Source organism: Monodon monoceros, unplaced genomic scaffold, assembly GCF_005190385.1.
Source record: "Monodon monoceros isolate NGI ecotype Baffin Bay Population unplaced genomic scaffold, NGI_Narwhal_1 Super_Scaffold_14, whole genome shotgun sequence".
Lineage (NCBI taxonomy): Eukaryota > Metazoa > Chordata > Mammalia > Artiodactyla > Monodontidae > Monodon > Monodon monoceros.
In genome coordinates, this window is record NW_021703770.1 from 28,628,122 (window position 1) to 28,646,046 (window position 17,925).

Here is a 17,925-nt window from a genome sequence, read left to right on the forward strand (position 1 = left end):
AACCTAGAAAAATGGTACAGATGGACCGGTTTGCAGGGCAGAAGTTGAGACACAGATGTAGAGAACAAACGTATGGACACCAAGGGGGGAAAGTGGCGGGGGTGGGGGTGGGTGGGACGAATTGGGAGATTGGGATTGACATGTATACACTGTTGTGTATAAAACTGATGACTAATAAGAACCTGCTGTATAAAGGAATAAATAAAATAAAATTCAAAAAGGAAATAATTATAACCACATGTTTACCTGGTAGGATATCAGCTGTAGCCATGAAAGACAGAAAAGCTTCATGGCTTACATGGTATGAGAATCCATGACCACGATCTATTACCGGGATCCTCTAACAAACCCATGAAATACCCAGACATAGGCATCAACCATATAGAATACTAACATGAATAAGGTCAACAAACCTATTATTTGAAAATGTATTGTGTTCTAAACACATTACTAAAAGACAATATTCATACACATTATTCCCTTTATTCCTCACAGTCACCTCAGGAATCAGGCATTATTAACCTTACTTATGGATGAGGCCAGGAAGGCTTAGCAAAGATGTATAATTTGCCCTGAGTTAGATCACTATTATCAGATGACCAGTGTAATTTGAATCCAGATTTGTCGGATTCTGAAGTATAATCACTATAAAACCTTCCAGACTTAGGAACAAAAATTCAGGAACCATGGAAAGGATGCTGGTGCTCTAGGAACATGGAACGACTACAGTTCTCTCGGCACAGGCCACGTTGTTCTTACCTCAAGATTTGGCACAATATCTCCCTCATTCTCGACTACTGGGTCCCTTCCTTTGCCCCACACCACATAAACCAGAACCAATTGTCCCAATGTTTGCATCCTTTAAACGTTATTTCAAATACATGTGAAGGGAAATAGAAAAAGTGATGGAGTAGGCAATTATTCCCATTACTAAGTATTTCTTCATGTACTGAGTGATTCATTGCAGGTTCCATTAAATAATACTTATTAAATAAGGTTAAATACTACTGAATTTGGCTGCTGATATATATTAATGCTACAATGTAATTATCGTCAAGGACAGCAGAAAAAACCTTTTTTTAAAAAATGGGAATTAGTAAGAATTTGTTATATTTAAAAATTACCAAAGATATTATCAACAGAGTTCCATTTTCAGAGAAAAGTATCCTTCAAATAACTGATCATTTGGGAATTTCGTTTGTGGTATTAAATAAATTTTAAATCACATAGTGCAATAATAAAGGAATGTACATATTATTACAAGTTTAGGTCTGAATTTCATTTTCATACAATTAAGAAAAAGCTTTTTCTATAACGGCACATTGTTTAAAACATTGTTTATTTTTAAAATACACTTCAGTGTTTTTAAAACAGTTTAGCTTTAATCTAAAAACTATATAGTGCACATTAATATATCCTTTGGAAGTGAGATAAAGGAAATGGGTATATAATCTCTATTCTATCAGATACTGGAACAAAAAAGTCCACTTCAATATAGGCAGAAAATTTAAAGTACAGAACAAGAAACTATTATAAAGTAAAGAGGTAAATGTATTTCCTGGTTGAATTATTAGTAGGAAAAATTACCAAAAGTGTTAGAATTAAAATATTAACAATATCAAAAGATTTGGTCTTCATCTGTTTTGTGACCCTTAATCTGCACTTATTTGTTTGGTATTTTAGAAATCTCTTTAACCTTGATGTTACAAAGTTACTCATAAATTGTAATCCTTGAACTGCACTGTTTAAATATTTACAAGATGATAATATCTATGCATTTTAGTTAGAACATTAGTTAATTAACACTTTTCTTTTGCTATATGATGAAGTCCCATTTGTCCAGCTATCTCACTTCTGCCAACCACAAGGATATGAGCATAGGTCCAAATACAGACAATAAAAAAATAGCATCTGGAAACAGGAGATTAGCTGCTACCGGCACTTTGCCCATAGGAAAGCAGAACTCAGATTAGAGCCTAGTGACTTGCACAAGAGATTAGATGACAATTTGAACAAGTTGAATTTTGTGCTGCCTCCCAGACTGAGCAATTAGTCGCTTCTTACAACTAGAAAAAAGTCATGAGTTGAGTTCATGTGTACTTGTGTACACATAATGGATAGTCAATATGTAATATCTAAATAATATATAACATAAACAAAACATCTTTAAATCTATTCTGGAATGTATTAATATTTAACTTTGTTAATATACACACACATAAAATGTGCAAACCCTAAAAAATCTAGGAAGCAAACTTCCTCCTTCTTCATCTTATCCATGTCTCATCTTCCTTCAGTAGCCCTTGCTAAGTCCCAACAACCCTATGAAATATTCTCTGAGGAGTCTAGTCCATGTTACTATCTCTTGGGCTCCAAGAATTCCTTACACAGAAACTTTTCACATGACAGCCTCTTCTCTAACATCATTTAGTATTTAGTGTATTTATGATTTGTTTCAGTACAAGGCTATCTTAGTCACCAGTTCTCTCCTGTATATACTTCACATATCTATTAGAAGACTATATTAATATTATGAATGATGACCCTAGCATACTTTTTTGGCACCTCATAATAATTTTTGTGGTGGTAGAATTATTAATTGACAAAAAGAAATGGTGCTTATAATGTAATTTATATTTTAGTAAAATAGCTAATACTATATATTGATATGATGCAATCTTTTACTAGGTTGCATCATATTTGCATGAATAAGATCCCTTTTAAGTCCCCATCGAAATCTCCTTGAATGAGCTAAGTGCATTTTCAATGCAAGTCTTTAAAACACATGAATAATGTAATGTGGCATCAATATTTGTAATAAAATATTTGTAATAAATATGATATTTGTAACAAAAATGATAAAATATCAAGTTTTTTCTAAACATATTATCTGTCTTATATAAGCCTTTTAAATTCATGCTTTAAAATAGCAAGTTTTTATGATATGGATTTTTTTGTAAAAGAACCCAGTACTTCTTATAGAGCCTAAAACAGTTTCTTCTCAATTGGAAATCTTTCTCATTCCAAACACATTACAAAATCAGGGATTTTCATACCCTCTATTTCATATTCAAAACTCCATTTACCTTGAACTTAACTACTCCCTAGAAGTACAGTGCCCACTGTAGATCCCTGTTACTTAACCTGTATTCAGGACAATAATAGCTGTGGTCGAGAAAGTGATATTCGAACTGAGATCTGAATAATGACCGAGTCAGCCTTACTGAGCTCTTTGAAAAGATTATGCCAGAGAAAAAAAGACAGTAAAGACCAGGTCCTGTAGCAAGTAAAATATAATGTGGTCCCAGAATTGAAAAGCTAGGCAGAGTGACTGAAGCTTAGTGAACAAGCAGGAGCATAGCCTACAGTGATGCTGGAGAGGTAAGCAATGGACAGATAATGTAGACTCCCTGTGGGATTACTGTCCTCGGCCTCATGAATTAGGTCCATGACAAACGATGCTCAGGCCTTTGGCAAGTTCAAGCTCACAAGACCGATAGAGCGCTGTACGAACTCTACCTTGTGCTCAGAGCTCCTGGATGCAGGATTGGAAATTGTCTGGCTCTGGTAGCAAAGCAGATTTGGTTATTTCATTTCACTTATAAGAGATATTCAATTATATTTTCCCCCAGAATCAATTTTTATGTCAGTCTAAAAACTTAAATAAATTGACATGTCAAAATCCATGCTAGGGCTTCTCTGGTGGCGCAGTGGTTAGGAGTCCACCTGCTGATGCAGGGGACGCGGGATCGTGCCCCAGTCCGGGAAGATCCCGCATGCCACGGGGTGGCTGGGCCCGTGAGCCATGGTCACTGAGGCTGCGCGTCCGGAGCCTGTTGCTCCACAACGGGAGAGGCCACAGCAGTGAGAGGCCCACGTACCGCAAAAAAATAAAAATAAAATAAAATAAAATATATATATTTGAACCTTAAGGAACTCAACTCTGCTGTAACCACAATAGCATTTTGAGGAAAATGAAAGTCCTCAAAGGAGCAGGACCAGTGCTGAGGAATACATCACGCATTGGTGAGCAAGCACACCTGAGTCTGTTTTCAAACTCTCCACAAGTGTAGGAGTCACTGTTAAGTATAGAAACAAGAGTAAGGAAAAAACCTCTCAGGTTGAATTTGGATTTATATTTTCACATGTCAGCTAAACAGAAGTCCTCTTCTTTTCAGTGGAATAAATTTGGCCTTAAATACTATCATTAATGCTGCCCTGGAAATGCATACAAATATTTGAGACAGTAAGTTTGGATTAATATAAAAGGATTAGCATTCTCATACACTTTTATTAAAAATTATTTGTCATCTATCTTTGAAAATACCCACTTAGAAAATATGCATATTTACATATTTCTTCGTTGCGTAAACATTTCCCTCACCTCTTTTTGTATTTCTTCTGTCACAGATTTACAATATGTTACATTTACATTTTCTCATTTGTTGCATCAAATATGAAAGAGAAGGTAAGGGATAATGGGATTTGTTACTTAATTTGTGCTCTCTCCGATTGCTCTAAGTAGTTGTCCCAAAGCGTAGAAAAATACTGCAGTCTTGCATAAATTGTAGCTGCACTGATATCTTTATCCTTCTCAAGAAAAAGGATTGTTAAAGACAGTGAGAGATCATACCTCTCAATACATTCTGAATAGTGTCTCACATACAGAATAAACTCAGGAAACATTAGATTAATATAAACGTGAATGAAGGAATCAGAAGTTTTAAATCTGTTAAGAATCTATGGCACCTTTCTGAAAGCATGATTTCCATAAATAAGAAACCACTGAAAATTCAGAATCAGAAAATTAAACTGAAATACCAAATAAGTAAAGCTTACCACCTGTAATTCTTTATATGGTAGTATTTTCAAAATGCATTATACATACGGGCTCATCATTCTGAACATCAATGGTTGTATTGTGCTGTTTTACAATGAGGGTCCTAGGGCGGATCAAACAGGCAGTACTTAAGCACCCATGGAATGTCAGGATTTGAGGTTTCTTACCACTAATCTTTAGATTTTATTTTTGCTTTTTCCTTCACTCTTAGGCTAGAAACACTTTTTTCTTTCTTTTAAATCAAAAAGTCTCCGTAGAGATTCATGTGTACAGTGACAAAAGCATTCCTATAAGTGAATCTACGTTTCTTTTGGCAACTCTCAGGTTCTTTGGCCAATGCAGACAACTGGTTTCCAGGCTGGCTGTGATAACTTAGGTAGTGTTGCCATTGCCACACCACACAGCTGTTGCTGAGCAGCAAGCAGGTCTTAACCATTGGCATCTCTTTTTTTCTAGACCAGATCCCTCTGTTTAAAAACAATAAATGTTTTCTTCTAAGCCTATCCAAATCAGGTCTATCTGGGCCCTCACAACACACTGATTTCTCAAAATGTTGTACCACCATGAGTGAGTTTGGGGCTCCTGGGTTAATATACAATGTTTTACAGAACACAGGTTTGTAAAACAAGACAATAGCTAATGTATTAGAGTTATAGCTTCCCCAGCAGTAACACTTGTAGACACTCTAAAAAATCAGTTTCCTTACTGCCACTTTATAAATGAGGAAACCGAGGGTCAGAGAAGCTAAGTATTTTGCCCAAAGTCAAAGAGTTCGAAAGCAATGCATTTAGGATGGAAATTTCACTTTATCTTCAGAGAATATGCATTTTCCTATGCTCCACATGCTCTCTGAGTGCAAAATTGACAAATACCTTCTACTTTTAGCTATTTTTAGCCTTTGGTTTTGCCTAAAAGAGGCTCAAAAGAGGGGCATAAATTAAAAGTTTTAAAGTGGAAGCAAGAAATAGCACAGAAGATGTCCTTTACAGTGGCGCTGAAGCAGCTAAACCCCGCAAAATTTCACTTTGGAAAAACTCTGGCATTTCTCTGACAATGTTACTGCGCTTCTCAGGGCCGAGTAAGAAACAGGATGTTGTTCCATGGCGACATCTACTGGGCTTTGGGTAGAATTACATAAATTGACAAAATTTTCCAAGTGACCTCTTCCTTTAAAAGAGTTGGTAGATTTCTATTTACAGGCTGTGGTATGCACAGAAATGGGGCATGAATACTAGGACACAGAGTGGGGGGAATCAGTGGGCTACTAAAGAAATAAAAAGATTTTGACTATTGTCATAGAACAGAGATTCACAAACTTTTGCACTGACATGAAAAATAAATCAATGAATCTTAGGACCTAAAGATCTAAAGGAAAATTTAAAATGTGAATGACTATGTAAAATATGAAACTTCTGTATGACAAGGATGAACACAACATGCAAAGGGCATTCTAACAATGAGAATGCGTATGCCGTGGTTTTCAGGTTACATACCACCTCATCCAGTAATTATTCAACCAATACTCACTCAGCAAATATTTACTGAGGACCTACTATGTGCTAGGATTTGTTCTATGAAGTGAAATACATGGTGAATAAGTCCTTTCGAGATAGCCTCACCCACCAGAAGGCAGACAGCAGAAGCAAGAAGAACTACAATCCTGCAGCCTGTGGAACAAAAACCACATTCACAGAAAGACAGACAAGATGAAAAGGCAGAGGGCTATGTACCAGATGAAGGAATAAGATAAACCCCCAGAAAAACGACTAAATGAAGTGGAGATAGGAAACCTTGCAGAAAAGGAATTCAGAATAATGGTACTGAAGATGATCCAGGACCTCGGAAAAAGAATGGAGGCAAAGATCAAGAAGATGCAAGAAATGTTTAACAAAGACCTAAAAGAATTAAAGAAAATATTTGAAGAGATTATAGTTGAAAACTTCCCTAACACGGGGAAAGAAATAGCCACCCAAGTCCAGGAAGTGCAGAGAGTCCCATATAGGATAAACCCAAGGAGAAACACACAGAGAAACATAGTAATCAAACTGGCAAAAATTAAAGACAAATTATTGAAAGCAGCAAGGGAAAAACGACAAATAACATACAAGGGAACTCCCGTAAGGTTAACAGCTTATTTCTCAGCAGAAACTCTACAAGCCATAAGGGAGTGGCATGATATACTCGAAATAATGAAAGGGAAGAACCTACAACCAAGATTATTCTACCCGGCAAGGATCTCATTCAGATGCGATGCAGAAATCAAAAGCTGTACAGACAAGCAAAAGCTAAGAGAATTCAGCACCACCAAACCAGCTCTACAACAAATGCTAAAGGAACTTCTCTAGACAAGAAACACAACAGAATAAAAGGACCTACAAAAACAAACCCAAAGCAATTAACAGAATGGTCACAGGAACATACATATCGAAAATTACCTTAAATGTGAATGGATTAAGTGCTCCAACCAAAAGACACAGGCTTGCTGAATGGATACAAAAACAAGACCCATATATATGCTGTCTACAAGAGACCCACTTCAGATCTAGGGACACATACAGACTGAAAGTGAGGGGATGGAAAAAGATATTCCATGCCAATGAATATCAAAAGGAAGCTGGAGTAGCAATACTCATATCAGAAAAAATAGACTTTAAGATAATGTTACAAGAGACAAGGAAGGACACTACATAATGATCAAGGTATCAATCCACGAAGAAGATATAACAATTATAAATATATATGCACCCAATATAGGAGCACCTCAATACACAAGGCAACTGCTAACAGCTATAAAAGAGGAAATCGACAGTAACACAATAGTGGGGGACTTTAACACCTCACTTACACCAATGGACAGATCATCCAAGATGAAAATAAGGAAACAGAAGCTTTAAATGATACATTAAACAAGGTGGAATTAACTGATATTTATAAGACTTTCCATCCAAAAACAGCAGATTACACTTTCTTCTCAAGTGCACATGGAACATTCTCCAGGATAGATCACATCTTGGGTCACAAATCAAGCCACAGTAAATTTAAGAAAATTGAAAATGTATCAAGTATCTTTTTTGACCACAATGCTATGAGATTAGAAATGAATTACAGGGAAAAAAATGTAAAAAATACAAACACATGGAGGCTAAACAATAAGTTACTAAATACCCAAGAGATCACTGAAGAAATCAAAGAGGAGATCAAAAAATACCTAGAGACAAATGACAATGAAAACACGATGATCCAAAACCTATGGGATGCAGCAAAAGCAGTTCTAAGAGGGAAGTTTATAGCTATACAAGCCTACCTCAAGAAACAAGAAAAATCTCAAATAAACAATCTAACCTTACACCTAAAGGAACTAGAGAAAGAAGAACAAACAAAACCCAAAGTTAGCAGAAGGAAAGAAATCATAAAGATCAGAGCAGAAATAAATGAAATAGAAACAAAGAAAACAATAGCAAAGATCAATAAAACTAAAAGCTGGTTCTTTGAGAAGATAAACAAAATTGATAAACCATTAGCCAGACTCATGAAGAAAAAGAGGGAGAAGACTCAAATCAATAAAATTAGAAATGAAAAAGGAGAAGTTACAACAGACACAGCAGAAATACAAAGCATCCTAAGAGACTACTACAATCAACTCTATGCCAATAAAATGGACAACCTGAAAGAAATGGGCAAATGCTTAGAAAAGCACAACCTTCCAAGACTGAACCAGGAAGAAATAGAAAATATGAACAGCCCAAACACAAGTAATGAAATTGAAACTGTGATTAAAAATCTTGCAACAAACAAAAGTCTAGGACCAGATGGTTTCACAGGTGAATTCTATCAAACATTTAGAGAAGAGCTAACACCCATCCTTCTCAAACTCTTCCAAAAAATTGCAGAGGAAGGAACATTCCCAAACTCATTCTATGAGGCCACCATTACCCTGATACCAAAACCAGACAAAGATACTACAAAAAAAGAAAATTACAGGCCAATATCACTGATGAATATAGATGCAAAAATCCTCAACAAAATACTAGCAAACAGAATCCAACAACACATTAAAAGGATCATACACCATGATCAAGTGGGATTTATCCCAGGGATGCAAGGAATCTTCAATATATGCAAACCAATCAATGTGATACACCATATTAACAAACTGCAGAATAAATACCATATGATCATCTCAACAGATGCAGAAAAAGCTTCTGACAACATTCAAAACCTGTTCATGATAAACACTCTCCAGAAAGTGGGCATAGAGGGAACCTACCTCAACATAATAAAGGCCATATATGACAAACCCACAGCAAACATCATTCTCAATGGTGAAAAACTGACAGCATTTCCTCTAAGATCAGGAACAAGACAAGGATGTCCACTCTCACCACTATTATTCAACATGGTTTTGGAAGTCCTATCCATGGCAATCAGAGAAGAAAAAGAAATAAAAGGAATACAAATTGGAAAAGAAGAAGTAAAACTGTCACTGTTTTCAGATGACATGATACTATACATAGAGCATCCTAAAGATGCCACCAGAAAACTACTAGAGCTAATCAATGAATTTGGTAAAGTTGCAGGATACAAAATTAATGCACAGAAATCTCTTGCATTCCTATACACTAATGATGAAAAATCTGAAAGAGAAATTAAGGAAACACTCCCATTTACCATTGCAACAAAAAGAATAAAATACCTCGGAATAAACCTACCTAGGGAGACAAGTCCTGTATGCAGAAAACTATAAGACACTGATGAAAGAAATTAAAGATGATACCAACAGATGGAGAGATATACCATGTTCTTGGATTGGAAGAATCAATATTGTGAAAATGACTCTACTACCCAAAGCAATCTACAGATTCAATGCAATCCCTATCAAATTACCAGGGGCATTTTTTATGGAACTAGAACAAAAAAATCTTAAAATGTGTATGGAGGCACAAAAGACCCCGAAAAGCCAAAGCAGTTTTGAAGGAAAAAATGGAGCTGGAGGAATCAGACTCCCTGACTTCAGACTATACTACAAAGCTACAGTAATCAAGACAATATGGTACTGGCACAAAAACAGAAAACAGATCAATGAAACGAGGTAGAAAGCCCAGAGATAAACCCACGCACCTATGGTCAACTAATCTATGACAAAGGAGGCAAGGATATACAATGGAGAAAATACAGTCTCTGCAATTAGTGGTGCTGGGAAAACTGGACAGCTACATGTAAAAGAATGAAATTAGAACACTCCCTAACACCATACACAAAAATAAGCTAAAAATGGATTTGAGACCTAAATGTAAGACCGGACACTATAAAACTCTTAGAGGAAAACATAGGAAGAACACTCTGACATAAATCACAGCAAGATCTTTTTTGATCCACCTCCTAGAGAAATGGAAATAAAAACAAAAATAAACAAGTGGGACCGAATGAAACTTCAAAGCTTTTGCACAGCAAAGGAAACCATAAACAAGATGAAAAGATAGTCCTCAGAATGGGAGAAAATATTTGCAAACGAATCAATGGACAAAAGATTAATCTCCAAAATATATAAACAGCTCATGCAGCTCAATATTAAAAAAACAAACAACCCACTCCAAAAATGGGCAGAAGACCTAAATAGACACTTCTCCAAAGAAGACATACAGATGGCCAAGAAGCACATGAAAAGCTGCTCAACATCACTAATGATTAGAGAAATGCAAATCAAAACTACAATGAGGTATCACCTCACACCAGTCAGAATGGGCATTATCAGAAAATCTACAAACAACAAATGCTGGAGAGGGTGTGGAGAAAAGGGAACCCTCTTGCACTGTTGGTGGGAATGTAAATTGATACAGACACTATGGAGAGCAGTATGGAGGTTCCTTAAAAAAATACAAATAGAACTACCATATGACCTAGCAATCCCACTACTGGGCATATACCCAGAGAAAACCATAATTCAAAAAGAGTCATGTACCACAATGTTCACTGCAGCACTATTTACAATAGCCAGGTCATGGAAGCAACCTAAATGCCCATCGACAGACGAATGGATAGAGAAGATGTGGCTCATATATACAATGGAATATTACTCAGCCATAAAAAGGAATGAAATTGGGTCATTTGTAGAGACATGGATGGATCTAGAGACTGTCATACGGAGTGCAGTAAATCAGAAAAGCAAATATTGCATATTAATGCATAAATGTGGAACCTAGAAAAATGGTACAGATGAAGTGGTTTGCAGGGCAGAAATTGAGACACAGATGTAGAGAACAAACGTATGGACACCAAGGGGGGAAAGTGGTGGGGGGTGCGGGGGATGGTGAGATGAATTGGGGGATTAGGATTGACATGTATACACTGGTTTGTATAAAATTGATGACTAATAAGGACCTGCTGTATAAAAAAATAAATTAAAATTTAAAAAAAATCCTTTCCCTAAAGAAGCTTACATTCTACAGTGGTGTGGGTAGAGGTGGGGAAAGAAAAATCAGTTGAGTAAACATACATCAAGTGGCAATAAATAATATGATAGTAAGTAAGCAGATGAGGGAAGACAGTGATGAGCTGGGGTATCTATTTACACAGATGATCAGAGAAGCCCTCTTTCATGAGGGACATTGAGCACAGATGTGATGAAAGCTTGGGGGAATGAGAAGGGAAGCTATTATACACAGTAATATTTTTTGACATGCGGGAATACATTCAGGTATTATTATCAGTAAGTAGAGGAACATCCCATACCACCATCCTCCTAGCTATTGAGATCTTGAAGCTGGTAGACCATCCCAACCATTTTTCCCAGAATATCCTCCTCCTTGACTAGAAGGCTAATGGTCATTTTTCCACTGATCATTTACAGATGTCAGGAAGGTTAACTTGGATCATCTCCTGACTCTGCATTTCAGCATACATCACTATTTCCATATTACCAGGCTGAGCACTTTGCATTTTATTGGAACATACGTTGATATTTTCATGCTTTTGACCTATTAAAGCAAAGAAAAACACAGCATGGACCAATGTAGGTTATGAACCAACGTGATCATAGGAGAAGAAAAGCAGCCAGCAGAGAATGGAGAAATATAGTTCAGATTGTACTAGAATTTCTATTAAACCCCTATAAAAATACATGCCTCACAGGCATCTTATGTTCCATAGACCCAGAATTGAACTCATGAAGTTGACTTCCAGCATCCAAACCTGCTCTTGTTGTGATCTCTATTTTCATAAATGGCAGCTCCTCTTCCCCAGCTGCTTATGTCAGAAACCTCAGAGTCATTCTTAACACTGTCTGACACCCTACACCCCTAATAAATTGTCAGTACTACTGATTCTGTAATGTATTTCTATCTACTTTGATCTGCTCCTTTGCCATCATCTATACCCAAGCTACCATTAATGCTCACCTGAACCAAAGTAATTGATCCATGTTTGATTTTCCATTTTTGTCCACTCTGTCCATACCCCATCCACCTTACTCTCTGCCCACAGTCAGAATTCTCTCTTTCAACAAATTATGATATCTGGACTGCTTAAAATTCTTACTAGCTTCGCATTGTCCTTAGGAAAAAGTACAAAATCCTTAATAGTGTCTCTTCAAAATTATACATATACACAGAGGAATTCTCCTCTATATTTCAGGCCATTAACTGTTAAAATGGTATATTAAATGCCTGCTTACCAACTATAAAAACTTATAGTCCATTAAATTTATAAAATCCTATCCAAATAAATCTATTTTTCACTTGACTTCCAAATTTTCTATAACATTTAATTTTTCAAAAATATTCTGAAGGGCTTCCCTGGTGGTGCAGTGGTTGAGAGTCCGCCTGCCAATGCAGGGGACGTGGGTTCGTGTTCCTGTCTGGGAGGATCCCACATGCCTCGGAGCGGCTGGGCCCACGAGCCATGGTCGCTGAGCCTGCGCATCCGGAGCCTGTGCTCTGCAATGCGAGAGACCACAAGGGTGAGAGGCCCGTGTACCGCAAAAAAAAAAAATTCTGAAAATGTCAACAAGTATCAGTGGGAAGTTATTTTTAATATAATATCAATAAGCAAAATACCCACTCAAAAAAAATTTTTTTTTTTTTTACTAATGTTTCCTTTCAAAGTTTGTGGGTCTCAAATCTATAACACTTTTCAAATGCAATTCAAGTACAACTAAATCTGGACAGAGAGGGAGGGTCAGTCCTCCTCTGTCCATCACTGGCTTTTAGGACATCATCACACTGATGAATAATAAATAATAACAGCATGTACTGGCCACTCACATAATTAGTTTGCTATTTAGTTGTTAATATAAGTGACAAACCAAAGGATAATTATCAGGATTGAAATGGAAAAAATGTATTGTCTAATATAAGTAAATCTCCCACACAATGCAATAGAAAGAACATGAAATCTGGCACAAACAGACCTAGCAGAGGATCGTGGCCAATTATTATGTGACTAGAGCAAGTTATGTCATCTCTCTGAAATTCCATTTCTTCATTTCAAGATAGGACATTTTAAAAGGGGGACAAATTCTTTTTATAGATTGAAAAAAATATAAGTTAACTAGTATCTATAAAACAAATGATAATTAGCAAATATTAGACAAGTGTCAAACCTATACCTAATCACATTTAAATCTATGTGGCATAATAAAATCTTAGCTTTTTGTAGATTAATGACTTTTTAAAAAGTATAAAGATTTTTTTCCCTTGTAATAACTGAAATATCACTGGTTTTAGACTAATTTTAGGAAGAACTAGTCTAAAAGAAAATCTAATAATAAACTGTGAATATCAATCTGTTCTTAATTAGCTGAACTCCTATAGCTGCTACTTTCCTGGGTGGAGCTAATCACAGGTGCTCTTCTGCACTGAAGGGCTGCTTCAGCTTATAAAAGTCACTGGACCATAAGGGAATCGTATGCCGTATGTGTATACTTTAGGGACAGCTGTTCTCTCCCTTCATTTGTTTCCAGCTGAGGACTTAGCCAGTAGTCAGCAACAACCATGAACAGTGAATGACTATGTCTCCAGATGATTCTCGTACCCAATCTTAAGCTCCAGTTCTATAGTCTTCCCAACTGAGGCCCCAGACATCACAGAACAGAGAAGACTCAAATTTCTATTCCTATTATGCCCTGTTTGAATTCCTTTCCCATAGGATACGTGATTATAATAAAGCAGTTGTTTTAAGCCAATAAAACAACTAGACCAGTAAGCTTTGGGGTGGATATTACATAATAGTAAGTGATACAGAAACTTGGAACCTGGGAGTAGGGAGCTATTCCATGACGAAAACATGTCATTGTCTTTGAGCCTGGGTTAGGAGGGAGGTGGAAGGGCCTTGAAGGACTGATAGTGAAAGCTGAAAGCACCTCGGGGAGAGGGTTACAGAGCTTAGGCAGACAGGGAGAAAGTCTTATTGGACAACGGAGGAAACGATCCTTGTTATGAAGTGTTGGAGAGTTTAGCAAAATTATTACTGGTGGTAACATAGAAAATAGAAGAAAAGTAACACCTTTGTGTTAGAAGTCTTGGAACTCATGGGTTATGCATATAAACATGTAATCATTTACCGTGTAAATGAATCCTTTACACTGTGACTTTGAGTTTGGTCTCTTGAGCTTTTTAACCTCTATTCCACTAAGACTTATAGCATTGTTATGTGGCATTTCATCTATACATCCAGGCACCAGAGTAATACCAACAAGAAACTGAAGATCATATATTGGCATCTTTGTCTTAATCATGAGACCGGAGGGCGACATCTACAAATGTGTTCCTTGTCAAGTAATGATAACAACTGATGTTTATATAAGGCTTTAAATTTACAATGCATATTTATACACATAATCTTACTTTATCTTCTCAACCCATGAAGTAGTTATTTCATTTTTAATAAGTGACAATGATCCACAATAACTTATTTGCCCAAATTTGTAACAAGTGGCCAACCAAGGACTATATATCAGGTTCTCTAATTAGAAGCCTTTTGTTCTTTTATGGGTAAGAAATGATTGTATAGAATTCTTGATATTTGTAAACTACTTGACTAAATAGAGAGTCCTGCATGTTATGAGAGCTATGATACTGCAAACTAAGTTCTTAAAAGAATAAAGAGAAAACATGATTATTTCAAATATATGTGAAGGGAAATACCAGAAAAAGTGATACAGGAGATAATTATTCCCACTCCCAAGTATTTCTTCATGTACAGAATGAATTACTATTGTCACTGCAGACTCCATTAAATAACACTTAGGAAATAAACTTCAAGTTATTAAGATTTAATTTCCACAAAACTTAGTAGAAATAAAGTTTGTCACAGAGTTTGAAAAAACAAGAACAGTGGAAAATCATCTAGTCTAGCTATAGCAATTTTGTAAAGTGGAATAAACACATCTTTATTATCTAACTCTTTAGTTCTAAGTTATTAATAAAGCAATCCATATTTGTTCTTTGTTAGCTTCCAGGGAAGCTGTGATTTCATTGATTTCAATCAACATTTATTGAACACAACTCTATGCAGGGCACGTATCTCGGAGTTGGAAGCATATAATTACAATAACCCATAGCCCCGATCTCCAGTGAAAACAACACTCAAACGCTTGTACAACAAGGCAGATTTTGGCAACTGCTACACGAGAGGTATAATACGTAACAGAGGAAGGGGAAGACGAGATTTAATCCAGACTTAAACTGTGTGGAAAAGCTTTGATGAGGAAATATAAGCGAACATAAAGACTTTAAGACTTGAAGGCTGACAGAAACCAGTATTTCCATTTAAAGATGTTGTTAGTTCTTTTGAACTGTTTTTCATATCCTGTGTTGGTAGGCTCAGCTTTGTAAACCCAAGTTCTCAGCAATAACTTTAACTCTAGATGTGTTGATTGTTCATGGAGCATTTAAGTAAATTATGACCAGTATGGTACGGTCTATAAGACAATTCCCAACAAATAGCATCCCTCTTCTCCACTCAACAAATAGATAAATAAAACAAAGAGTAAAGAAGAGACCAAACTAACATCTGTGCTGAGAGAGGCTAGTCAAGAGCGAGGTGGATTCATGTGTGAGCCGAATGCACTTGTTACACAAACCTCAGAATAAGGAAATTTGCTCACCGGTCACAGAAGCTCCAGCCGTCCCACCAACCTTCACCTCTCTCTCCAGGGGCAGAGCTGGGAGAAGAGGAAAACAGTGCTTCCTGTAAGCAGCAAGCTCTCAGGAGAAAGCTGGAACCCAGCTAAGAGAGAGAGAGAAAAAAAAAAAAAATGGTTGGAGCCTTAGCTAAGCCCACTAAGCTAAGGGTACCCTTCTCAAATTTACTATGCAAATAAGCTACTCCCCCTTCTCAGCAGAGAGGTAGATAAAAGAACAGAGAATGACCAGGAGTACTGAGAGAAACGGCCTCGTCATGGAAACCAGGAGCAGGGAAATTGTGATCCATCTCGAATATCCCCCAACGTGACTTTGATAATTAGAGAGGAGATGAATCTTTTTTATTGATCATTTGCAGTTTCTCTTTTACAGACTGCCCATCCTTAGACCTTTTAAAGAATGGTCCATTTTTCTAGAAAAGTGTTCATTTTTCTCTCTTCGACTTGTAAGATCCCAATCAATAGTGTGGCAGAAGCTATAAGAACAAGATAAGTAGTCAGCACCCTGGGGTCTCACGTATAGAATCCCCTCAGCTTCTCACTTTTCTTTCGGTTTGTATCATCCACCTTCCCTCCTCAGTGGGGACTGGCTGGGGATGTAGGAGGGAGGCACCTTTTATTCACTGGTTGCTATGCTTGAAACCAAATGGCAAGAAAAGGAAGAAAGCAGGTGCAACAGGGAAGAGTAATGCAAGAAAAATTGCCTTGGAGAAATTCTAGAAACAGAATGTAGAGATCTCCCCCTAAACCAGAGGATGATTGAGTAGCTATACAGGCATTTAAAGAGTGACCATATTCCTGGCTCCTACGCAGAAGTGTTAGTAAATGGACATAAAGTTTCTTAAAAATTTGGGGCGTTTAGATATTTCTATGTTATTCATCTATATCAACTACCATTTTGGTTCTTTTCAACAAAATTGTTACTACAGTGGTTTGGGTGGCTATTCAACTTGCCTGGGAGAGTGAACTTGGGCAACATCCTGAACTAGATTATTATTAAAGGGCAGATTTGTGAGCTTCGACAAGAGGAGTATTTGAAGGTCTGCCATGCAGCCTTCCAAAGAGCCACTAAAAGGAGGCTGTGTGACCCCAAGGAATTAACATTTTCTTTATCAAAAGATTCCTGCTTCTATGGACTGAACTGTGCCAACCTCAAAATTTATAGGTTGAAGTCCTAACCACCAGTATCTCGGAATATGGCTGTATTTGGAAATAAGGTCTTTAAAGAGGTGATTAAGTTCAAATGAGGCCATATGGGTGGGCTCTAATCCAATATGCCTGGTCTCCTTTTAAGACGAGGAGATTAGGACCCAGATATGCACAAAGGAAGACCATGTGAAGACACAGGGAAAAGATGGCCATCTACCAGCCAAGGAGAGAGACCTCAGAAGAAACCAACCCTGCCAACACCTTGATCTCAGACTTCTAGCCTTCAGAGCTGTGAGAAAATAAATTTCTGTGACTTAAGCCACACAGTCTGCAGTGCTTTGTTATGGCAACCCAAGCAAACGAATGCATCTGCTAAAGTTAAATAAGAATCACATGGCAGTGACGTAAAGCAGATGACCTTTAAAGTTACCATAAAAACAGAATCTATGATTCTCTGTACTTATTATATTATTTAGTACTCAGTCAGAAGAGAGAAGTCATACTAGTTATTTTAACAGAGGAGTTAACCTAAAAACTGGTTAACTAAGAATAATATTGTTAACTAGCTGTATCAATATCCAGGGACAGCCATAATAAAATACCACAAACTGGGGGCTTAGATAACAGAAGTTTCTTGTCTCACAGTTCTGGAGGCCAGAAGTCCGAGATCAAGGTGTCAGGAGGGTTGCTTCCTTCTGAGGGCTGTGACGGAGAAGTTGTCCCTTGTCTCTCTCCTCGTTTCTGTTCGTTTTCTGGCAATATTTGGCATTCCTTGGTTTGTTGATACATCCTTCGTGTT

The 17,925-nt window shown here is 36.9% G+C and overlaps 1 protein-coding gene across 5 annotated transcripts in view; it reads right to left on the reverse strand.

The window, feature by feature from the left end:
- The window catches only part of OXR1 (oxidation resistance 1), a 719,190-nt gene that overhangs the window by 675,287 nt on the left and 25,978 nt on the right, over nt 1-17,925 (reverse strand). For all 5 annotated transcript variants that reach the window (XM_029222485.1, XM_029222484.1, XM_029222490.1 and 2 more), the window contains exon 8: nt 15,942-16,063. The gene's annotated coding sequence lies outside the window, so the exon portion shown is untranslated. The remainder of the gene's footprint in view (nt 1-15,941; nt 16,064-17,925) is intronic.